The 25,260-nt window shown below is 42.5% G+C and overlaps 1 protein-coding gene and 1 long non-coding RNA gene across 4 annotated transcripts in view; both read left to right on the forward strand.

Annotated features, from left to right (window-relative positions):
* Nucleotides 1-1,348: 1,348 nt before the first annotated feature.
* LOC144288740 (uncharacterized) lies at nucleotides 1,349-9,254 on the forward strand. The gene is made up of 3 exons (XR_013356727.1): nucleotides 1,349-4,825; nucleotides 5,565-5,636; nucleotides 7,828-9,254. It is a non-coding gene; the product is annotated as an uncharacterized LOC144288740 (long non-coding RNA).
* A 1,815-nt stretch (nucleotides 9,255-11,069) lies between these two features.
* The window catches only part of GSDME (gasdermin E), a 75,677-nt gene continuing 61,486 nt past the window's right edge, over nucleotides 11,070-25,260 (forward strand). For 2 of the 3 annotated variants that reach the window (XM_077856500.1, XM_077856502.1), the window contains exon 1: nucleotides 13,940-14,047. The gene's annotated coding sequence lies outside the window, so the exon portion shown is untranslated. Of the gene's footprint in view, nucleotides 11,127-13,939; nucleotides 14,048-25,260 lie in introns of those variants that run through there. The other variant, XM_077856501.1, reaches the window with a different exon arrangement.

Below are 25,260 nucleotides of genomic sequence, written 5' to 3' on the forward strand. Positions count from 1 at the left end.
TATTGTCACTGATGAGTTTCTGGGAGACTAAAGATAGACTTTTCAGAAATGGAGGTGGGAAAAGAAAAGTTTATTCTGTTGCTGAGTGCCATCTTGTAGATCGCTGCTGACTACAGGCTCCCGGACCACAAAGTCAGTTTCTTGGTATCCTATAACAATTCAATCCTGTACCCTAACCAGTACCTACTATCTGTCTCATCTCATCCCCACAAAGTCCTTGAGTGGTACTGGGTATTTTATTCTTTGAAATAAACCAAGTCCCTAGCTATTGGATTCTTCATCTAACATTAAGTCTCATCTCATGCCACCTCCCCTTTTTAAAAATAAGAGGCTTTAGCATATAGCAGGAGAAGCAACAAACCAGAAAAAAATGCCCCTCTAAATTCTAGTGACCTAGATTTCTGAAAAAATTGCTGAACTCTATGGAAATCCAGTCCTAAAATCCTAACAGTTTTTATAAAGACATAAAACCAACTTAGGCATGGGACTATTAGCATCTGATGAGAAATACATCCATGAAATCAGCGGCTATCATTTATCATTTATATGCCAGTAGCTTAACTGTGCCATTTCCTTAATCTAGAATTATCTCTAAGCAATGACCACTTGATTGTTCATTCATTCATCTATGCATGCAATGACCACTTGATTGTTCATTCATTCATCTATGCATTCAAAAAAATATTTGGGGAGTGCCTACTCCGTGCTAGATATGATGAGAGGTTCTGGGGCTGTGGAAGTGAGCAGAGGTAGGCTGTCTCTCCCTCTAACAGAGCTGACCTTCTAGCAGGACAAACAGATATTAAATAGCTACATACCAATTAATTAATTACAATTAAGAAAATTATTAGGAAGAAAGGTGTGAGAATAAATAAGAGAGACCTTATTAAAGCTGTAGGCCAGGGAATGCTGTCACTAGAAAGTGAAGTTTAAGCTGAGATCCAAAGATAAGCAAGAGAATAAATAAATAAAAATCTTAAAAAAAAACAAAGATAAGCAAGAGGCAGCCACACAAGGAGCTAGGGACAGAGTGGTCCTTGCAGATCCAGGTCCTATAGAAAGGAGTTCAGCTGGAGATGTGGATAGGAGGCCCAGAGAGTCAGGTCACCTGCCTAAGGTCACACAGTCTGTAAGAACCAGGACGTTAGTCTGGTCACACCCCTCCAACTGCACCAAGGGGCCTATTATAGTCTCCAAATAAAGAAAAGCTTTATTAAAGTGTCCATGAAATCCAAAACTCACAGTAAATTTACCAAAAGGTCTCCATCCAGGGAGGCTTTCCTTGGCCACTTGGTGGAAAAATTCTAAACCTTTCTCCCTCCTCCCTGTATAACTCCTTAGTCCTCTCTTGACTTTTTCTCCATTAGCCTTCGCCACTCTCTACTATGCCTTACATTTCCTTCATCTGAGATTTTTTTTCTTCCTCTGGTTTTCTGCAGTTTGAGGATGCCGTTTAGTTTGGTTGGTTCGTTTTGGTTTGGAAGTGGGGTTTTTTGCTTAATTTTTGTTCTTTTGTGCATGTGGGGGGGTCTTTTAAGGCTTTTTCTTTTTTTCTTTTATTCCTTTTTTTGGTCTTTGTCCTATTTGGTGTTCTCTGGGCTTCCTGGATCTGTGGTGTGGTATCTGACATTAATTTAGGGGAATTCTCAGTCATTATGGCTTCAAATACATCTTTGGATCCTTTCTCTCTTTGTATTCTCATTATGTTATACCTTTTGTCATTGTCCTGTAGTTCTTGGATCTTTAGTTCCTTTTTTTTTTTAGGCCCCTTCTCAGCTGTGTCCATCTAATTAGTGTATCAAAGGCATTCTCCTTTTCAGTTACAATGTTTCTGATGTCTAGTATTTCTAATTCTTTCTCAGAGCTTTCATCTCTTTGCTTACATTACTCTTAGGTTCTTTCTGGAGTGTTTTCTAATACCAACAAATTCACCAGTTTTTTGACATCGAGTGGATGTCCAGCAATTCAATTCAATTTTGACATCAATTCCCAGAATTAGTATAGACTCCATAGGTTAAAGGCTCTGTCCTGCAAGTTTGCCTACACCTCAGACACCAGTTGCAAGTATCAGGTCCCCAGGTTACCCATACTCTTGTTTCCCTTGGTTATAAATTTGGGGATTCCCACAACTCCCTTTTCAGTCTTGATAATTCACTAGAACAACTCACAGAAGTTAGGAAGGCACTTCAGTTACTATTACCTATTTGTTATAAATGATATCACTCAGGAACATTCAAAAGGAAGAGAAGAAGGGACAAAATATGGGGTGAGTGTCCTAAGCTTCCACACTGATACAAGACCCTCCTAGCCTCTCAATGTGTCTGCCAACTGGGAAGTTCTTCAAACCCTACTGTTTATGGGTTTTTATGGAAGTTCCACTACATAAGCATAATTGATTCAACCATTGGCTATTGATGATTGAACACAATCCCCAGTCCCTCTGTCCTCCCCAGAGATCATGAGTAGGATTGAAGGTTGGAAACTACCATCTAATCCCATGGTATGGTCTTTCTTGTGAGCAACTCTCATCCTGAAGCTATTTGGCACCTCTCAACCAAGAGTCATTCCATTAACACACCAAAGACACTCATCACTCAGGAGGTTCCAAGAGTTTGAAGAGCTTGGTGCCAGGAACCAGGGCCAAAGACCAAATATTTCTTCTTATATTACAATTACTGATCTGTTATTGAATACTGCCTCCTTGTGTGTGCGTGTGTGTGTGTGTGTCCCCATTGGAACCTTCAGCATTGTTGTTTCAAAATCCTGGTCTGGTAATACAAACATCCATCCCTGCCATATTTGAGTCTGGTTCTGATGTTTGCATGATCTCTTCAAACAATGTTTTGTTTTGTTTTTTGCCTTTTGTTATGCCTTGTGGGTTTTGTTTGTTTGTTTGTTTAAAGCTGGGCATTATGTATGTACTGGGTAAAGAAACTGTGGTACATAGGCCTTTTGTGACGAGGTGGTAAGGTGGTGTGGGGGAGGGCCAATGGTCCATAGTTCTGTCCTTAGATCTCAGTCCTTCAGAGAGCCTGTGCAGGTGTGCTGTGAAATACACAAGAGCTTCTCAGCTCTTTACCCCCAGGTGGGGGCAGGGGGGCAGAATAGCTGGAGGAGCTGAAGTTGGTTATTTCTCCTCCATCAGATCCATCAGGCTCTGATAAAGCCTCAACAGCTTAGGCCTTGGTGAAAGAGTTTCTCTTGAAGACAGTTAAGGAGAGTGTTAAGAAGAACTGAGGCACTGGTATATTTTTAGATGGTTACTCTTCCCTTTTCCCTGCTGGAAGCATTAGAAGATTTTTCTTCAGTCTTCACTGGGAAAACCTGCTAGAGGTCCTAGAGGTAAAATTCACAAAAGTGTGGAAAGTTCTTAACTCTTACACTCATTCACTGTGAGCCTCCAGAAATTCATCAGTTCTAGAGCAGGCTTTCCTCTCCTGGACTGGTTCCTGCAGAGGGTTCTGCTCTGGTAGGTTGTGATTCTCTGTATTTGCCCGTCTGTCTCCAAGACAGCCATTTGGCCTGTGATCTCACTTCTCAACAGATCCAAGTGGAGTCATTGATATTTCAGTTTGTTCAACTTTTCACTTGGGTTAGGATGGAGGGATACCATCCTAGCTCCTTACATGCCAAATTGGAACCTGGAAGTGTGTCTTCTCTATTTTCCTATTTATTGTCATTTCACCCATTAGAATATGCGCTCTACGATGGGAGGGGTTTTAGTCTGTTTTTATCTGTTGTTCATGGCTGTATCCTTCATGCCTAATCTAGTTCCTGGCACATATAAGGGCCTCAGTAAGTAAGTGTGTTGAGCGAATTTTCTCTATCTTCATTCATTCATTTAATTAAGATGATATATAGTACAACTCAGTATAATTGTCTTGATTCTTTGGGGCTGCTATAATAAAATATCAGCTTATAAATAATAAGATTTATTTCCCACAGTTCCAGAGCCTGGAAAATCCAAGATGTAGGCAGATTTGGTATCTGGTAAGGGCCTGCTCCATGGTTCACATGGAAGAAGGGGAAGAGAGCTCTGAGGGATCTCTTTTGTGAGGATACAAATCCCAGTCAAGAGGGCTCTGCTCTTTTTTTTTTTTTTTTAAGATTTTATTTATTTATTCATGAGAGACAGAGAGAGAGAGAGAGAGGCAGAGACATAGGCAGAGAGAGAAGCAGGCTCCTTTCAGGGAGCCCGATGTGGGACTCGATCCCAGGACTCTGGGATCATGCCCTGAGCTGAAGGCAGACGCTCAACCGCTGAGCCACCCAGGTGTCCCAGGGCTCTGCTCTTATGACCTAATCACCTCTCAAAGGCCCCACTTCCAAATACCAACACACTGGAAATTATATTTCAGTGGATGAATCTTGGGGGGAGATACAAATATTTAGTCTATGATACAATTTAATATAATTGTGCAATTGTATAATTGCTTGTATAGTAATACAAACAATTACACAATTTAATATAAATGTTATTTATGCTTGAGCTGCTAATGAAAAACATTTGCTAAGAAAATAAATTTGGTGGACTGGATTAGTTCAGAGTAGTGCTCCCAATCTTTGCCATATCATGGTACATATAGAAAATAAAGTGTTTATGTAATAGCCAGCCAGTGACTCATCTCTAGGTCTAAAGGTTTCGATTTCTAGGTCCACACATCACCTGCATGCTGTACCATTTGGAAAACTGCTTTAAGGGTAATGTTTAACCCACTCAAGAGAGTGGCTAGACCTATGTGAATGGTTCCTAAGGACTAAAGAAAACTAAGACAAGGAGGAGGGAAATGGTGGTAAAGATCCAGCTGTCAATTCTTCTTATCGGGTAAAGCCCTCCCCAATCTGTTCTTTGTCTATCTTTCTAGTCTCAGTTCCCCACTCCTGCCTCAACCTTATATGATGCTGCACCTGCCTGGCTTATGCTGTTCTCTCTCTCCACCCATCCTAAATCATTAGGTCCCAGGCCACAGCCAGGAAGTGTTTACCAGCCATCCCCATACATAATCCCCTCCCCTGTGTTCCTGGGGCTTGGGTCCCCCTGCATTTGAGCTTCTGACTTAGAATTTTAAAACTTTGAAGTAATCCCAGAGATTGAGTCCAACCTTCAATTTTGAGGTGAAGCACGTGGGGCCCAAAGAGGTAGAGGGACTGTGCTGGCCACAAGACCAGCTGGGGGCAGCCTTGAGACATGTGTATCCTGGTCCCCTATTCTTTCCACACTACCCGGTTTAATCTCTCTTTTGCTAATCATGACACTTGATAATTTATTCATGGGTAAGAACCTACTCATTGGAGAGTCTATATGATCTGTAGCAACTGCCAGATGGTCCTTAATGAAACATTAATGTAGCAAAAGCAGATGGCATTTAATAAAGTATATAAATAATAAGTATTATACAAACATGCCTGAGAGTCCTCAAAAAGCATTTTTTTCTAGACTCCCTAATAATAGAAAATCATCAGACAAGACATAAAAGAGGAAAAATTGTGATGTGAGAAATGTTTTAGGTTCTGGTAGATATTATGGATAATAATAAAAGATTTTAAATTTATTTTTATCCCAGATTTCTTAGCCCTACAATGACTGTTGTGTGGCAATTTTAGAAGAAATGACAAAAGCTTTAATAAAACATAAGGTAAGTCTTACAACTTTCTCCTCCCTTATAATTTCAGCCAAAGCCAGGCTATCCAGTTTTCCCACTTTCCTAGAAAAAGAGATTTCTAGAAAACATAAAAAGATACTAAATGTTAATATCAGGGCAATAGAAATCACTAGATTGGCCTGCAAGGGGTTGTTTTAAGAGTCAGTATTCCAGAGAGCCTTTAGGAACAGAAGTAATAACCTGTTTTGATTGATTATTAATTTACCTGAAGGTAAAAAGTTGAAGTTTCAGAATTATATTTATATGTTTGACTTCTTCCCCAAATTCACTTATTAGGCAGCAGTCAAAAGTTAAGGCTTAGACTCAGATCTGACTTTAAATCTTAGTATCAATTATGCCAAACTTCTAGGCTGCCTCTCAAGGATTTCATTTTTTAGGTTTTTCCATCTATTAAATAGGGATAATAATGCTTGATAGAGTTGTACAAAGATTTAATGAAATAACGTACATAAAAGACCATGCATGACACAAAGTAAGCTTTGAAAAAATGTAGCAGGTATAGATTTCCAACCTAGTGCCCCCTGTTCTAAATAAGCTAAAAGTAAAAAAGTTGTGAAATAAGTAGGTTTCCTTTCCCTAGCCCTCCCATGTATCTTTCAACTGCTTGATCAAACCCTGCTATCTGAAAGAATCTGTATCAATTTTTACATCTTATGTGATTGCATGAATTCCCCTGGGGATATTTGCATTCCAGCCTGTTTCTAATTCTAGAATGTGAGGCTAATCATTGTTAGAGGGAATGTTTGGCATTACCCTTGTGCCAGCATGGCTTTTCTGGTAAGGAGGGAAAATAAGACATAGGGGAGTTTGCAAGCATGCAAACTGAGTTGTCTGGATCCTTTACTGCAAGGTCCTGATCAAAGGCTAGTCTTTCCAAAACACATTTCCATACAACTTCCTCACCCAAATCAGAATTACCGGATTCTTTAAAAAAGTTTCTTTAGCAGGTCAGTCCTCTAATAGTTGTGAGCTTTTGAAACTTCTTAAATGACAGTCCAAAGTGATGGCAGGATGCGCTCCTTTGATTGGCTTTTGGTCTCTGTATTAGAGTTCTCTAGAGAAACAGAACCAATAGGACACAGTTCTTGTGGCTTGAACAACCCAGGGGTTGGGGGTTAGGGTTAGCTTTTGACTCCCCAGAACTTAACTATTAACAGCCTACTGTTGACTGGAAGCCTTACCAATAACATAAATAATTGATTAAACATTTTATGGTATATGTATTATACACTGTATCCTTTATTTTTTAAAGATTTTATTTATTTATTCATGAGAGACAGAGAGAGACAGAGAGAGGCAGAGACACAGGCAGAGGAGAAGCAGGTTCCATGCAGGGAGCCCGACATGGGACTTGATCCCAGGTCTCCAGGATCAAGACCTGAGCCAGAGGCAGGTGCTCAACCGCTGAGCCTCCCAGGCATCCCTATACACTGTATCCTTAAAATAAGGTGAGCTACAGGAAATGTTATTAAGAAAATCACAAAGTAGAGAAAATACATTTTTATGGCTATCTGCAGATTTATTGAAAAAATCTGCATATTTTTGGGGTAAATTGGACTCAACCAATTCAAACCCATGTTCAAGGGTCAACTGCTTATTTACATAACTATGTAGATAAATCTGTATAGACACATAAAATTTACTGGGAAAATCTTTCTGTATATTTATATAGAACTACAGATGTATATAGATATACCCTATTGGTTCTGTTTTCTTCTATATATAGACATCTGGATTATATATATCAGGAGATTTATTTTAGGAACTGATTCACATGATTACCGAGGCTGAGGGTCCCACAATCTGCTATCTATGTGCTAGAGAACCAGGGAAACCAGTGGTGTAATTCAGTCAAAGTCTGAGGGTTGAAGAATCAGGAAAGCCAGTGTCTGAGGGCAGAAGATGGATGTCCCAACTCAGGCAGAGAGAGCAATTCATTCTTCCTCCTCCTTTGTGTTCTCTTCTCAGACCCTCAAGTGATTGGATGCTGCCCACCTGCATTGGTGAGGGCATCTGCATTTTTCAGTCTACAGATTCAAATCTATTTCCAGAAACACCCTCACAGATTCATCCCTGTCTTACCAGCTCTCGAGACATTGCTTAGCCCAGTCAAGTTGACACATAAAATTAACCATCAGGGTTGATGTTTTTTATTGTTTTTAAGGTGAGAACGTTAGCAGAGGAAGATGGATTTGCCTTCAGAAAGTGAGCCTCCTTGAGTTGTGAAGTCCATGTGAGGCTATGTCCTACTGGCTAATTCCTCAGAGAAAACTAGCCTAGCAGTGAGGTGACAGGCACAGTTCTTCTGAGGAAGAAAGGAAGCTTCAAGATTCCAAAGTTAGAAAAAGAAAGTCCACCTTTACCAACAGTTTGAAACAAACTAAAAACCTTTCATGGTGTCAAAGGTGCCCAGACCCCACAGGGGCTAAACTTCTGGAGCTCTTTTCTCCTCCACTGTTCAGATGAACACATTTATTGTACTGGTGTTTCTTGCAATCAGCCAAGATTGAGTCAGATGCCAAGATAATTTTTTTTCTTGCCAAATTGCTTTTTCCATTGTAATTAGCCTTTTTAAGAACCTTACTGAGCAAGAAATGTGTCTCCAATTCCCACTCTCCCCCTTCAATTAAAATTCAGCTAAGAAGTTTTATCAGAAATAACTGTTGAAGATGAAAATCCTACCCTCACCCACTTTATCATCAGTTTCTCCATGTTTTCTTTGATATCCTTTAAAGCAGGTGTAGGATTAAGGAAGGTTTAATTTTTTCATAGTTTGTATTATATAATATGAAAATAAATCATCTAAACTAAAAATGATTTAGCTGTCCGGTTGCCCTTGTTCAGATCCTTTATACAAACTAGAAACTTGGACTATTTGTCCTCTAAAAGTGGTTTCAAGTGGATTCTGCCACTGCTCTTGGAAACCAACTTCACCCCCCCCCCAACATTTTCCAGTCTCCCTTGTGGTTAGAGGGGCCATATGACTAATTTCTGGACAACAGAAGGTACACAAACGTGCCAGGCCCATGAAAAACCTCCCATGAGAGAGCCTCCAGGTTCTTTCCTTCTCTGCCTGCTAAAGATGTCGGTGCCCAGAAAACCAGGGCAGCCTTGAGCTGAAAATGGTAGTGCCTCCAATCAGTCTGGTTCCTGAAGGAAGAGACCACCCATCTTCCATCACTGCCTCCCATACTCTAGAACTGCCTTCAGTTGTTCACTGAAAAAGCAAAAAAACCAAACAAACAAACAAAAAAAACCTGCCATTATATTTGCGCCATTTTCATTTGGGGGTTTGTTTAGCTTACCCTACCTGACTTGACTTGACCCAGATACCTTTCCTCCTCAACCACATTAGATGGTCTAGCCAAACCTTCCCATGGCACCTGATCATTGAACTTCTCATCCTGTACCCTCATTGTTTATCTGTCTGCCTCCCCAGATACCCTCCAAACTCTACGGGGGCATGAACAACATTTCCCTCTCTCATTATTATAGCCCCATTATCTCATATAGGGCTTGGGTTACAGTATGTCCTTAATAAATATTTGTTATCAACAAAATGTCGATGTATGGATTTTGCCTTTCTCTGTGCTGGGTATAAACAACTTAGATGTTGGACAAACTTTAAGAACAATAATGGAGCAAGAAAAGCACGTACAGCTCTGAATGGTACTACCCTGGAATGTTTTATAAACCTGACATCTGGTGGATGACTCCTGGTCTTCATCACAGATCTCTTTGATGCTAACAATGAAAGATGTTTCCACATGAACAATGAACAAAAATATAGACTTTTTTTCCCCACTTTGTTTATTTGATGCCATTCTCTTTCATAAAAGCAAATGTGATAGACTGAAAGTATCCGAAGTTCTTTGCTATTTCTCCCATTGAAAGGTAGAGTATAATCCTCCTCTCTGAATGTGGGCTGGCTTCAGCAATGGAATGTTGCAGAGGCTGCATGCCAGGTCTTCAGGGGCTAAGTCAGAACACATAGCTTCTGCCTTGTTTTTTGGAGCACTTGCTTTTGGAACCCTGAGCCTCTATATAAGTCTGATTTCCCTGGGGGCACCTGCCGTTGGCTCAGGTCATGATCCTGGGGTCCTGGGATCGAGTCCCGCATGAGGTTCCCTGCATGGAGCCTGCTTTTCCCCCTGCCTGTGTCTCTGCCACTCTCTCTCTGTGTCTCTATGAATAAATAAATGAAATATTTTTTAAAAAAGAAGTCTTATTTTCCTAATACCACCATGATAAAGAGGCCACGTGTATGGAGGTCTGCTTGATAATCTCAGCTGAGTGCTCCCTTCCGGCCATCCCTGCCAAGGCATCAGCCATGTGGGTGAAGCCATCCAGGATGCTCCAGACTCAGTCATTCACTAACTAAATTCTACTGAATGATCAGAGCCACATGGAACTGAAGAATTACTCAGCTGAGCCCTGCCCTAAATTCTGACCTGCAAAATCCTGAGATGTAATAAAATGGTTGTTATTTCAAGTCATTTAAGCTTTAGGTAGTTTGTCATGTAGTAAATTATAATTTGAACAACAAATTACTTCATTTTTAAAAAAGATTTTATTTATTTGAGAGAGAAGGACAGAGCACAAGCAGGGGGAGGCGCAGAGGGAGAGGGAGAGACAGGTTCCCTGCTGAGCTGAACTCCTGCGATCAGGACCTAAGCTGAAGGCAGCCACCTAGCTGACTGAGCCACCCAGGCGCCCCCCAAAGTACTTCATTTCTTTATTTGTCCCTAATAATATTTGCATTGGGACTTTAAACTTTGATAATTTTGGTTTGTCATTTGTTGGCCACCAAGTAAATTTTAGCTTTCTCCTGTCTGTATCTATACCTTTCATTTGAAAAGAGATGGTTGAGACTCTGAAAGAAATAGGCTGTTAATTCTGGGCTGTATTTAACCCTCCATAAAGCTTTTTATTTTAGAGCAGTAATTGGTAATATGCATTGGCATTGCAGTCTCCAGTTAAAATACTTTTGGGATTCAGGGAGATAAATTGGTTTAAAAATATATATCAACGTATGCCAAATTTTATGTTAATTTATGTTAGTAGCTATGTTCCTCTGGGAAGCAGTCAATATGGTAAAAGGCAAAATTATACATAGGTGAAAAATTTTAGACTCAATTTAAAAGCAACATTAACTAGAAAGTAATTAATAAAGAAAAGGAAACTCACTTTTACTGATGGTCTACTATGTGCTGAGTGCTTTTTATACACTTTCTCTTTCAATCTCGTGACAACACTTTAAGTAATTTTTGAAATATGAAGTTGAAAATTTGCCTAAGGTCACTCAGTTGGTAGGTTGTAGGCTGGATTTGATGCAAATTCATCTGAAGCATGTGTCTGTGTGTTCTTTCTCTTCCATAGTGGCTATTCCTGTAAAAGAGACCAGGTGTCTCGAAGATCACCTCCTAAAGAACTAGATGAAGTTATGGCAGCCATGCAGAGCTGGTTCGTTAATATGTTCATTTAAATACTACACCCCATTAATGAATTTTATCAATATAAAAGTATACCAAATCAATGTGTTGTATACCTTAAATAAAAAAATGTGGGATGCCTGGTGGCTCAGCTGTTGAGTGTCTGCCTTCGGCTCAGGGCGTGATTGCAGAGTTCCGAGATCGAGTCCCATGTCAGGCTCTCTGCATAGAGCCTGCTTCTCCCTCTGCCTGTGTCTCTGCCTCTCTCTGTATCTCTCATGAATAAATTAATTAATCTTTAAAAAAAACAAAAGCAACTTAAAAAATGTTATATGCCAGTTATATACCAATTAAAAAAAGAAACCTAGATGGTGTCAAATGATCTGGATTTAAATCCTGGCTCTGTTTCTTCCCAGCTAGGTAAGCTTCCTGGCTTGTGCCTCAATGTACTCATTTGTAACTTGGGCCTCCAATCAGTTCCTGTGAGGATTAAATGAGTCGATTAATGCACATAAGGAACTCGGAACCGTGCTTCATGGTAGTAACTAGAGAGTGCTATATAAATATTAGCAGCTAATATTATTACTATGCTTCTCATGCATTTAACTGAAAGGCAATGGATGGGACAAAAGGAGTGAAAGAATCTGAAGCCCTTAAGTAACCGTTGCAACAGAAAGGTCATGCATTCTCATTTACAAGTGGTAACCTATCTAGACGGGGCTGGGGCTTGTTGGTGGGGACTTCGTGAACATTCTGTTTATAAGGATGTTCTTAAGGTTAAGGGTGTGATAACAAACCAGAGTCATCACTATACAATTTTATGGACACAGACAAGCAATAGCACGGATGAAAGTCTCTTTCAAAAGCCAGCACAGTGATTCTTTTTGTCTTCCAATACCTCTTAGTTGGCAAGACAGAGGACCACCTCTCTCAGCCATTTCTATTCACTCATTCACGCAACAACCATTAACAGCGCACCTGCCTTGGGCCAGGCACTGCACAGATGAGTAAGACCCCACAGTCTAGCTGGGAGAACAAACAAGAGGAAGCATTAATTAATTTAACAATTATTTACTGTCTACCATGTATCAGGTACTAGGCTAGGTGCTGCATATAGTAAACAAAACAGACCAAGGTCTCTACCCTTGTGGAACGGACATCCTAAGGAAGAGAACGATAACACGTGAAGTACTCTGTGTATAGTCTATCAGACTGTGGTCAGTGCAAAGGAGAAAAATGAGGCAGTCAAGGGACTAGGAGGTATTCCTGCAGATTGATGGCCTGGCTGTACTTCCTTTTTTCTTTTTTATTCATGAAAAAGAGAGAGAGAGAGAGAGAGAGAGAGATAGGCAGAGGGAGAAGCAAGCTCCACGCAGGGATCCCAACATGGGACTCCATCCTGGGTCTCCAGGATCACACCCTGGGCTGAAGGCGGCGCTAATCCCCTGGGTCACCCCGGCTGCCCCCTGGCTGTACTTTTAATGTGAATAGTCAGAAGGGCTTTACTGAGACAAATACAAGGAGTTGAGGTAACTGCAATCTAGGGATCTGCTTAGACCAATGGGGGCCCAAGAGAAAGCCTGCCTCCTCCCCAGCCCTGTGGAAGGCAGCAACAAAACTCAACACTCCCGGAGGCAAGTTCTCCAAGGACTGAAATTTTATTTTTTTCTCATTCATTGCTCTCACCCTGGCAGAGTACTGCTCGGAAAAGATGATCCTTAAACACTGACTGAAGGGGGTGTTTGAGTCATTAACTTAGCACATAGTGAGGGATGTTGGGCTCTACCCTTGGGGAGCTTAGAATATAGTTGCATGAATTATTATTATTTTTAAAGATTTTATTTATTCATATGAGAGAGAGAGAGAGAGGGAGGGAGGGAGGGGCAGAGACACAGGCAGAGGGAGAAGCAGGCTCCACGCAGGGAGCCCGATGTGGGACTCGATCCCGATCCCGGGTCAGGGGATCAGGCCCTGGGCCGAAGGCAGGCGCCAAACCGCTGAACCTCCCAGGGGTCGCCATGAATTATTAATCATGCCAGGACTAGGGCAGCCCGGGTGGCTCAGCGGTTTAGCCCCTGCCTTGAGCCCAGGGCATGATCCTGGAGATCCAAGGTCGAGTCCCATGTTCGGCTCCCGGCCTCCCTACGTGCTTCTCCCTCTGCCTGTGTCTCTGCCTCTCTCTCATGCATAAATAAATAAAATCTAAAAAAAAGAAAAAGAGAAAAATAATAATAATGCCAGGACTAGGGCAGCCCGGGTGGCTCCGCGGTTTAGCGCCACCTTCGGCCCGGGGCGTGATCCTGGAGGCGCAGGATCGAGTCCCACGTCGGGCTCCGTGCATGGAGCCTGCTTCTCCCTCTGCCTGTGTCTCTGCCTCTCTCTCTCTCATGCATAAATAAATAAAATCTAAAATAATAATAATGGTAATAATGCCAGGACTAAGTGCGGCAGGGTGACGGCACAAATGCGGACGGCCCAGGCGCGGGCATGCGGGGCCCCCAGGCTGGAGCAGCCCCAGACCCGGCCGCGCAGGCCTCGGGCGCCCGTACGAGCGCGGGGCGGGGGGTCTCCCTGAGCCGGGCGTGTCCCCCGGGGCGCCCCAGGCCTGGGATCCCGGGCGGCGGGCGGGGACTGGGGCCGAAGCCGAGCCGGGGGTGTGGCTGTGGCTGTGGCTGTGGCTGTGGCTGTGGCTGTGGGCGCCCCGCGTGGGCGGAGCCACCGAAGAGAGGGAACCGGCGGGCTGGCGGCCTCGGGGCGGGCCTCGGGACGCCGCCCGCCGTCCCCGCCCGCCGTCCCCGCCCGCCTCGGCCGAGCCGGGCCCCGCGCCCCCAGTCCTGCCCGGTCCGGCCCAGGCCCCGCCCCCTCCCGCCCCCTCCCGCCCCCTCCCGCGGGGCTCGACCGCGGGGCAGGCGGGCTCCGAGTGCGCGGCTGCGGGACCGGCGGCGCCGGCAGGTGAGCGCGGCTGCGGCTCGGGTGCGCGGGGCCGGGCCCCTCCCCTCGGTCCCCCCGACGGAGCCGGGTCTGCGGCGGCTGCCCTCCGCCCTCCCCCTCCCTCCTCCCGGCCGTGGCGAGCCCCGCGCCCCCCGTGCGCCCTCTCCACCGCCCCTCCGTTCCGCGGCCTCCGGTTTGCCCCTGGGCGCGGCGTGCGGCGGGCGGGCGGGCGGGGGCCGGGCCGAGGCGACGGGGGGTCTCCGGGCTGCAGCGGCTCCCCGCGGCGCCTGACTTCGGGTTCGGGCGGGAGCGCGCGGAGCAGCCCCCCCGCCCCCGGGTCGTGGGCCGGGGCCGGGTGACGTCACGGCTGCCCGCGGGGCCCGCGCGGGCCTCGGGGTGCGGACCCCCGCGAGCCCCCGGCCCCCGCACAGGATGCACAGGATGCTTGAGGGCCGCGGGGCCGAGCGTCTGCTTGTTGCAAGGAGTGAACAGAACCGGGCGCCTGGGAGGGCCGCGGGGGGCCGCAGCCTCCGGAGGGGGACAGGGAGGCAGCGCGAGAAGCGCGGAGTGAATTGATCACGGGCGAAATCAGCCATGCGCTCTTCCTCTTTTTTTTTTTTTTTTTAATTTATTAAAAAATTTTTTTATTGGAGTTCTCTTTGCCAACATATAGCATAACACCCAGGGCCCATCCGCCAAGGGCCCCCCTCAGTGCCCGTCACCCCCGCCCTCCTCCGCTTCCCCCACCCCTAGTTCATTTCCCAGAGTTAGGAGTCTCTCATGTTCTGTCTCCCTTTCTGATATTTCCCACTTATTTCTTCTCCTTTCCCCTTTATTCCCTTTCACTATTTTTTATATTCCCCAAATGAACGAGACCATATGATGTTTGTCCTCCTCCGATGGACTTGCTTCACTCAGCATCATACCCTCCAGGTCCATCCACGTCGAAGCAAATGGTGGGTGTTGGTGGTTTCCAGTGGCTGAGGAATACTCCACCGTGTGCATAGCCCACAGCTTCTTTTTTTTTTTTTTTTAATTTAATTTATTTATTTGAGACACACAGAGAGAGAGATAGAGAGAGGCAGAGACACAGGGAGAGGGAGAAGCAGGCTCCATGCAGGGAGCCTGACGTGGGACTCGATCCCGGGTCTCCAGGATCACACCCTGGGCTGCATGTGGCGCTAAACCACTGCGCTACCGGGGCTGCCCCAGCTTCTTGACCCAGTCCTCGGTCGTGGACACCGAGGCTCGAGGCGCTCTTCCTATAAAGGAAAGCAGCCCGGGAAGCGGAGGCCAGGCCGTCAGAGATCCAGGAGTAGGCCCCGGCTTCCAGCTGCTGCCCCATAGGCCCGCGCCTGACCACCAGGTTCTACATTTGTTCTCTTTGCAGCTTCAAGGGGACCAGAGAGTTCCCTTTTTTTTTCTTCTTCTTTTTTAAAATTATTTTTTTATTGGAGTTCAATTTGCCGACATATAGCATATCACCCAGTGCTCATCCTATCAAGTGCCCCCCTCTTCATAAGCCACCTCTCTTTTGTTACCCAACCCACTTCCCAGAAGCCTTGGTCGCCTCGCCCTCACTCCTTTCTCAAGTTTGTGCCTGTTTTATGACCATCATTTCTGTGTGTGTGTGTGTGTGTGTGTGTGTTTATTTTCACACACGGATTTTTAGTTTAGAAAGAAGTGGTGGGGCACCTCGTCTTGAACTTGTGTTCTTACTGTCAAAAGGAGCTCAGTACTAGGCTGTGAGCTGGGAAGATAGAAAAGGATGACACCTCTGTTTTAATAGACTAAATTTCATTTTGTTATTGAGAAAACTAAAAAGAACTCAAAATGTGCTGAAGTTGTTAACTGTGAGACAAGTCCAGCAACGTCTCATTTCCCTCCACAGTGAGGAAAGCACGTGTTCCATAACTGAGGTCTACCCTTTCGAGCACACTTACTTATTTTATAAAATGAATCATGTAGCCCAGTTTTTAAAAAGTTGACTTGAGGAATCAGCCAAGCGGGGTGGCCAAGCGCTCAGGCCTGGGAGGCGGCTGGACCTCCACTGGAACCTTGGCTCAGCTTTAATTCTCTATGTGACATTCAGTGCCCTCCAGAGACCTCCAGGAATGCACTTAAAGTTGAAAAAGTTGAGTTTGTGGCTTGTTGCCGCGAGGGAGATCTCACACCAGGGGCGGCTCAGTAAGTGGGTGTTAGACAGGAGTCCTCACATTGAGGCTTTCACTTAGGTGATTTTGGGGAGAACTTAAGCAAACAGGACTTTGCTCTGGATTCGATGCTGTTAGGAAGGGGGAGGATTCCACTGAGTATCTTCACAAGGAAGCCACCGGTGAGGTTAAAGCTGTGCTTGGCCAAGAAGCAGCCGTCACTCATTAGCCAGGACTGGTGGTGGTGGTTGTGGGGGGGTGTTTGGTCATTTTTGTGGTTTGGAATCTGTCTGAGGTCAGATGAGATTATGAGGGGTCTTGTTTCTGTCTTAATTCATCATGACCACAGAGTGGCCTGGCCTGAGGTTGATGTTCTGAGACACTGTTCATGTATAACAGGAGGAGGCTGGGCCATTATCTAGCAACTCCTAGTATCAGACTGGCTCCCTGTGTCAGGGCTGCTTTTTTTTTCTTCCCTTCTCGTGATTTGGGCAAGTTACTTAACATCTTCAAACTTCAGTTAACACATCTGTAAAATGCCTACTCAGAGTTGCTGAGCAGATTAAATGAGGAAATGCGTAGCAAGATTTTAGCCCAGTGCCTGGCACACCGCATGGACTCACCATACAGTTGTTTCTCTCTAGTGTATTTTGATGTTGAGGTTTCTTGCCCAGAACTATTCAAGCAGAGGCCCAGTGATAAGTAGAGCTGCTCCAGAGAAGAATCCTGAATTGGGTATGAGGAAGAACTGGGTCCTTTCCAACTCAAGAATTTGATAATTCTATCAATTATAACCAGTAAGAATGGATGCTAATTATAGTATATTCTCACACAATCATGACCTTGACACCTATTTTTATGATTCTTTGTTCCTAGGGGCCAGTGGCCCCAGTTGGCCCTGTGCTTTTCTGACTTGGCATTGTCTTGTTTTCTTAGTTTCTTCCTTCAAGATCTGTTGTCCAGGAGCCTGATTCAGATTTACATATCCTTACCTCATTGTCTTTGGCTTTCTGAGTTCTAATTGCTTTGAGCTGGGAAACTACATATGCAGGTGAATTAACACTCATTAAAATATCAGTTTCAGGTATTATTTAGTGATTCAGCACTTCCATTCAACACCCGGTGCTCATCACAACAAGTGCTGTCCTTAATCCCCATCACCTGTTTAACCCCACTGAGCTAATAGAGTTCTTATGGCCCCATGTGAGAGTGGAGATCTGTGGTATAGTTGTGAAATGCAATAGGTTTTTAGGCCATAAGCAATTTGAGCTACATCTCTCATGAAGCCATTTTTGTCTACTTCCACATTGGAACACACTGAAAATTTGAATCTGACTTCTGACATCTGACATATGGTTAATTGGGACTTTTTTGTGCTCGTCTATGTCAGACAACTTGGGATCTTCAGTTGGCCCTAGACAAATTATTTAATCTTTCCTGGCTAGACAGTTACTTTAGATGTTTGAGTATGGTGTGGCGGCTTATTGTCTTCCAATGCCACGTGATAAACTGTTGTATTAGATTTCTAGACTATATTTTAGCTGATCTCTCTATCAAAAGCTCCTAGGAATAAAGAAAAAATGAATAGAAAATGGACCAAGGACACAGTTAAGAAAAAGAAATACAAAAATTCTTTAAACAAAAGATGCTTGACTTAATTTATATTAAAATAACACACCCTAAGACCGGAGTACCATTTCTCACCTATGAGACTGACAAAAATACGAAAGTTTGATAACACTCTGTTTCTGAGACTTTTTTCATACCTTATTGGTGTGCCTGCAACATGATGCAACCCCTAAAATTATAGATATATTTACCCATTGGTCTAGCAATCTCTCTTGTAGGAATCTTCTTTCAGGTTCTCTTGTCCATATGTGAAGAAGACAAATGTTCAAGAGTATTTAGTGTGGCATTTTTAATGCAGAAATAAAATAACCTAAATGATCAGGAGTATAGGACAAACAGTGGTACAGCCATGTAGTAGAGTATTATGCAGCTGCGAAGATGAAGGTACTAACATGGAAAGATCTCCAGGATTTATTGTTACATGACAAAAAGTGACATGCAGAACAGGGTGCAGACTCCTTTGGATTTTTATTTGTATGAAGAAACACCGAGGTAATATACCTGTGGGGGAGAGCCATAAAAGGGTAGATGGGACATGGGTTCAAATGGTATTTCTCAGTGTGTATTTTTTTACAAAGTAGATATTTGAGCCATGTAATATATTATGTATTCAAATATAATAATAAAAAAGAAACCTCTAACTTTAACTTCACAAGAATGTATACTGAGTTCCTTGATTGAATAAGCATGATTCTAATAAAAACCTGTAAAGTGAGATGCACCTGCAATAACTCTTCCTAAAACAAACTAACCTCAAGAAGGCAAATTGGCTGTTTGATGGTAGTTGGAAAAAAATTAAAAATTAATTTAGGAGTTCCCTTTCTTTATCCTGTAATTCCTCTGGGGAGGATTAGTGGCATTAGAAAAGCTTTGCCACCCACAATAGATGGTTTTTGTTGCATTTTAATGGCAAATCTAATGTGTCTTCAGAAACTTGTTTGATCTGAAGGGAAGTTGGTGACATCTCTCTTGGGGTGTCCCATAGAAAGAGAGATTCTGATACGATTGCCACACTGAAGCAGATCCTGCTATGGCTCTTCTCTTGGACAAGCAAGTTGGATTTCCATAGGTCATTGGGGAGACCTTATTTTGTTAAAGTTTCTCTCCCTTGGCAAAATAAATCTTGCATGCTATCCTAGGTACACCTTCAGCAGGTACTGTTTTACTGTCCCCACCAATCTGCTTCCTCCCGAATTCCCTGTCTCAGTAACTGGCATCTCTTATCAGGCAGCTCGCACCCGAGATACATGGAGGCCATCATAGGGAGTCTCCTTCAACAGCACTCTCACATCCAAACAGAATTCTGGGGACACCACCAAATCATTTTTTCTATCCTTCTGCCTGTGACGTAGTTCAGTGTAACCATTTATTGTCCATCTCTCATCTTGTTCCCTTCCAGCTGGTTTCCTATTTTGCTTCCAGAACATCTTGCTAAGTGACAACTCTGATTGCATCACTCCTTATACAGCCCTTCCCTCTGATGGCTCCTGCTGCTCTGGCTCCCAGCAGGGGAGGCCCAGCGTGCATGACCCGGACTGAGGCTTACTCATCCCTGTCCTTTGCCCTCCCCCACTCTAGCACCAATGCAGGAACAAGTCTCAGAGCTTGAAAAGCAATTCCATGTCTGCCAAGGAAGTAGCAATGGGCATATTACCACAAAATGATGTCTTATGGATCGTCACGAGCTTGCCGGGCACAAATCTTACCATGCATGAACTTCCCTACCTTTCCACCACCTCCTGCCAATGCTGAGCTTTTACAGTTGCTGCTCATCTGCTAGAGCACCCCCACGGTACTCTTTTGCCTGGTTCCACTTAGCCCACAAAATGCAGCTTACAGGTATAATTGTCCGCTATAAACATCGGAGGGGTATGTACCCCTTCAAATCTGTATTTTTGTATCCTTTGGGTAAATGCCTAGTAGTGCAATTGCTGTATTGTAGGGTAGTTCTATTTTTAACTTTTTTTTTTTTTTAAAGATTTTATTTATTCATGAGAGACACACACAGAAAGAGAGAGAGGCAGAGACACAGGCAGAGGGAGAAGCAGGCTCCATGCAGGGAGCCCAACATGGGACTCGATCCCGGGTCTCCAGGATCACACCTTGGGCGGAAGGCAGCGCCAAACTGCTGGGCCATCGGGGCTGCCCGATTTTTAACTTTTTGAGAAACCTCCATACTGTTCTCCAGTTTGCATTCCTACCAACAATGCAGGAGGATTCCCCTTTCTCCTCATCAACATCTGTTGTTTTAGGGATCCCTGGGTGGCTCAGCGGTTTGGCGCCTGCCTTTGGCCGGGGGCACGATCCTGGAGTCCCAGGATCAAGTCCCGCATCGGGCTCCCGGCATGGAGCCTGCTTCTCCCTCCTCCTGTGTCTCTGCCTCTTTCTCTCTCTCTCTGTGTCTATCATAAATAAAAATAAATAAATAAACCTTTTAAAAAAAATCTGTTGTTTCCTGTGTTAATTTTAGCCATCCTGACTGGTGTGAGGTGGCATCTCATTGTGGTTTTGATTTGTATTTCCTTGATGCTGAGTGATACTGAGCTTTTCTTCTCATGTATCTGTTAGCCATCTGGATGCTATCTTTGGAAAAGTGTATATTCATGTCTTTTGCCCATTTCTTATCTGCATTGTTTGTTTTTTGGGATGTTGATAAGTTCTTTGTGGATTTTGGATGCTAACCCTTTATCAGATGTCATTTGGAGATATCTTCTCCCATTCCATAGATTGCCTTTTAGTTTTGTTGATTGTTTTCTTTGCTGGGCAGAAGCTTTTATTTTGATGAAATTCCAGTGGTTCATTATTGCTTTTGTTTCCCTGGCCTTTGAAGACATGTCCAGTAAGTAGTTGCTGCAGCTGAGCTCAAAGAGGTTGCTGCCTGTGTTCTCCTCTAGGACTTTGATGGATTCCTGTCTCACACTTAGGTCTTTCATCCATTTTGAATTTATCTTTGTGTATGGTGTAAAAAAACGGTCCAGTTTCATTCTTTTGCACGTGGCTGTCCAGTTTTCCCAACACCATTTGTTGAAGAGACTTTTTTCCAGTGGATATTTTTTACTGCTTTGTTGATCATAGAGTTGTGCATTCATTTCTGGGTTTCCTATTCTGTTCCATTGATATATGTGTCTGTTTTTGAGTTGACACACAATGTTACGTTAGTTTCAGCTGTACAGCATAATGATTTGACAACTCTCTACACCACAACTGTAGCTACCATCTGTCACCATACAAGGCTCTTACAGTACCATTGACTATATTCCCTGTGCTGTACCTTTCATCCTTGTAACTTATTCCATAACTGGAAGCCTGTGCCTTCCACTCCCCTTCACCCATCCCCCTCCTCTCTGGCCCATCCCCCTCAGTATGTTCTCTGTATTTATGAATCTGTTTCTGCTTTTGTTTGCTTATTTTGTTTGCTTATTTTATGTTTTTTATTCAATTCCATACGTAAGTGTAATCATATATTTGTCTGACTTCACTTAGCATAATACCCTCTAGGTCCATCCATGTTGTTGCAATGGCAAGATTTCATTCTTTTTTTATGGCTGATATTCCATTGCATATATATAGCACTTTATCTTTCCAATTGTTGGTGGATACCTGGGTTGCTTCCATGTCTTGGCTATTGTAAATAATTCCACAATAAACCTAGGGGTGCATTTATCTTTTCAGATTAGTGTTCTTTTTTTTCGGGGGGGGGGCAAATATCCAGTAGTGGGATTACTGGATTGTTAGGTATTTCGATTTTATTTTTATTTATTTATTTAATTTATTATTTTATTTTATTTATTTTATTTTTTACTATTTATTTATTTATTTATTTATTTGTATTTCTATTTAAAATTTTTGATTTAAATTCCATACTGTTTTCCACAGAGGCTATGCCAATTTGCACTCCCACCAGTAGTGCATGGGACTTCCTTTTTCTCTACATCCTCAACAACATTTGTTATTTCTTGTCTTTTTAATTCTAGCCATTCTGACTGGTGTGAAATCATCTCATTATAGTTTTGATTTGCACTTTCCTAGTGATTAGTGATGTTGAGCGTTTTTTCATGTGTCTGTTGGCTATCTGTATATAGACTGTTTTTTGTATCATTATCCTAGTGCTTAAATGCACTCTGTATAGTAGGTACTTAAGGATAATTAATGATTCAGTAAATGTTTCGATAAATGAGTGAGTGCTCCATCACATGCAAGAAACTTACTATAATGAGAAATGCATTAGAGATGAGAGTTTGAGCATATGTGGTTTTCCTTATTTGCAGTTCACTGTTTATCAGAAAGGAACTTTTTAGGGGCTACTGGGTGGCTCAGTCAATTAAGCGTCTTACTCTTGGTTTGGGCTCAGTTTATGATCTCCCGGTCGTGGGATTGAGTCCTATGTTGGGCTCTGTCCTTAGAGTACAGTCCGCTTCAGATTTTCTTTCCCTTTCCCTTCCCCTCTGCCCCTCCCCCTGCTCCCACACAAGTGCTCTCTTTCAAGTAAGAAAGGAACTTTTTATGTTTTAGAATCCCTTCCTTAAATGTTTATTCTTATTGTTACTATATAAGAATAGGGTGACGTAGCCACACAGTAATCTAAGAAAAGGCCTTTAGAGAAGAACTAGTGATAGGTAAGACAAACATTTTCTGGTGTCCCAGAGGAGGTTCATGTTAAAGCAAGTGGCTTGTGTCTGTTGGTATTTTGTATGTCTTCTTTGGAGAAATATCTATTCATGTCTTCTGCCCATTTTTTAACTGGATTATTTATTTTTTCAGTGTTGAGTTTGATAAATTCTTTATAGATTTTGGATACTAGCCTTTCATCTGATAAGATTGATAAGATATCTTCTTCCATTCTGTAGGTTGTCTTTCGGTTTTGTTGACTATTTTCTTTGCTGTGCAAAAACTTTTTATCTTGACAAAGTCCCAGTAGTTCATTTTTGCTTTTGTTTCCCTTGCCTTTGGAGACATGTCTAGCTAGAAGTTGTTGTGGACAAGGTCAAAGAGGTTGCGGCCTGTGTTCTCCTCTAGGATTTTGATGGATTCCTGTCTCACATTTAGGTCTTTCATCCATTTTGAATTTATTTTTCTGTGTGGTGTAAGAAAATGGTCCAGTTCCATTCTTCCTCATGTGGCTGTCCAATTTTCCCGACACCATTTGTTGAAGAGACTGTCTTTTTACCATTGGATATTCTTTCCTGCTTTGTTGAAGATTGAGTTAACCATAGAGCTGAGGATCTATTTCTGGGTTCTCTATTCTGTTCCATTGATCTGTGTGTCTGTTTTTGTGCCAGTACTATACTATCTTGATGATTACAGCTTTGTTATAGAGCTTGAAGTCAGGCATTGTGATGCCCCAGCTTTGGTTTTCTTTCTTTCTTTTTTTTTTTCAACATTCCTCTGGCTATTCGGGGTCTTTTCTGGTTCCATACTAACTTTAGGATTATTTGTTCCAGCTCTGTGAAAAATGTTGATGATATTTTGATAGGGATTGCATTGAATGTGTAGATTGCTCTGGGTAGCATAGACATTTTAACAATATTTGCTCTTTTTAAAAAAAGATTTTATTTATTTATTTGAGAGAGAGCATGAGTGGGGTGATGTGCAGAGGGAGAAGCAGACCCTCCACTGAGCAGGTAGCCCCATGTGAGGCTTGATCCTGGGACTCTGGGATCATGATCCAAGCCAAAGGCAGACCCTTAATTGCCTGGGCCAGCCAGGTGACCCAACAACATTTGTTCTTAAAATGCTCAACATCACTCAGCATCAGGAAAATACAAATCAAAACCACAATGAGATATCACCTCACACCAGCCAGAATGGCTTAAGTTAACAAGTCAGGAAATGACAGATGTTGGAGAGGATGTGGAGAAAAGGGAACCCTCTTATACTGCTGGGGGAATACAAGCTGGCACAGCCACTCTGGAAATCAGTATGGAAGTTCCTCAAAAAGTTAAAAATAGAGCTACTCTATGACCTAGCAGTTGCACTACTAGGTATTTACCCAAAGGATACAAACAGTGATCCAAAGGGGTACCTGCACTCCAATGCACTCCACAATAACCAAACTATGGAAAGAGCTCAGATGTCCATCAACAGATGACTGGATAAAGAAGAATTGGATTATTATATATTATTATTATATTATATTATTATATGTATGTATAATGTATTATTATATACATATTCTCTTTCAGTATTTCAATTGAGAATTTTATATAACACAATGGAATATTACTCAGCCATCAAAGAGATTTAATCTTACCATTTGTAAGGACACAGATAGAACTAGAGGGTATTATGCTAAGCGAAGTAAGTCAATTTGAGAAAGACAGTTACCATGCTTTCACTCATGTAGAATTTAAGAAACAAAACAGAGGATCATAGGGGAAGGGAGGAAAAAAAATAAGACAACATCAGAGAGGGAGACAAACCATAAAAGACTCTTAACTATAAGAAACAAACTGAAGGTTGCTGGAGGGAAGGTGGGTAGAGGGATGGGGTAACTGGATGATGGGCATTTGATGTAATGGAGGTCACTTGATGAAATGAGCACTGAGTGTTATATGCAACTGATGAATCACTAAACTCTTACCTCTGAAATAAATAACACTGTATATTAATTAATTGAGTTTAAATAGATAAATACAATTTAAAAAATTAAAAAAATAAACAAAAAATAAAGCAAGTGGGTTGAACTAGTTAATATCTAAGACTACTTCCAGTTTTTAAACTGTGATTTTACATCTATGTGACTGCCAGGCACCAGGGTACAAATAAAAATAAAACACATTTCTTGTCCATTAGATATTTTAACCTTTGACTATGGATACTTTTTACAAAACTTATTTCGCTTGTGTTTTTTTGAATAATAATAACTATATATGTGTGTTCTTGTGTGTTTGTGCGTATGTGTATCTTCGTGTGTGTGTGTGTGTGTGTGTGTGTATGGGCTAGGTGCAGTTTATATATTGTGAATTATTAATAACCTTTGCCCATAATTTTTACTACAGTGTTTTAGAAAAACTTGTGAAATTTTTTTTAGTATATTAAGTATTCTAGTTTTTTGTTATAAATATTACAAGTATTTTCTTAGTTATTTCTCTTCCCAGAGGCCTTTCTATCCTACAATTGAACAATATTTGTCTCTATTTCTCTATTTTTTTCTAGTACATATATGGTTTCGTTTTTTCCTTAAAAAACCTTCTAATCCATTGAGAATTTTCTGCTCTGTACAGCATGAGATAGGAATCCGGCTTTATTTTTTCCAGATGATTAGCCAGTTCTTCTAACACCATTTGAGGAATAGTCTACTTTTTCCACTGAACGCAGTATTTTATATCTTCCAATGTGTTTCTTCTTTTTCCCTCCAGCTGAAGAGTGACTAGGTCTTTATTTAAGGATTAAAAAGTAATATTTTCTTCCCATTTGTGAATAGGGGAGATCACACAGTATGGAGAAAAAGCA

This window comes from Canis aureus, chromosome 18, assembly GCF_053574225.1.
Source record: "Canis aureus isolate CA01 chromosome 18, VMU_Caureus_v.1.0, whole genome shotgun sequence".
Lineage (NCBI taxonomy): Eukaryota > Metazoa > Chordata > Mammalia > Carnivora > Canidae > Canis > Canis aureus.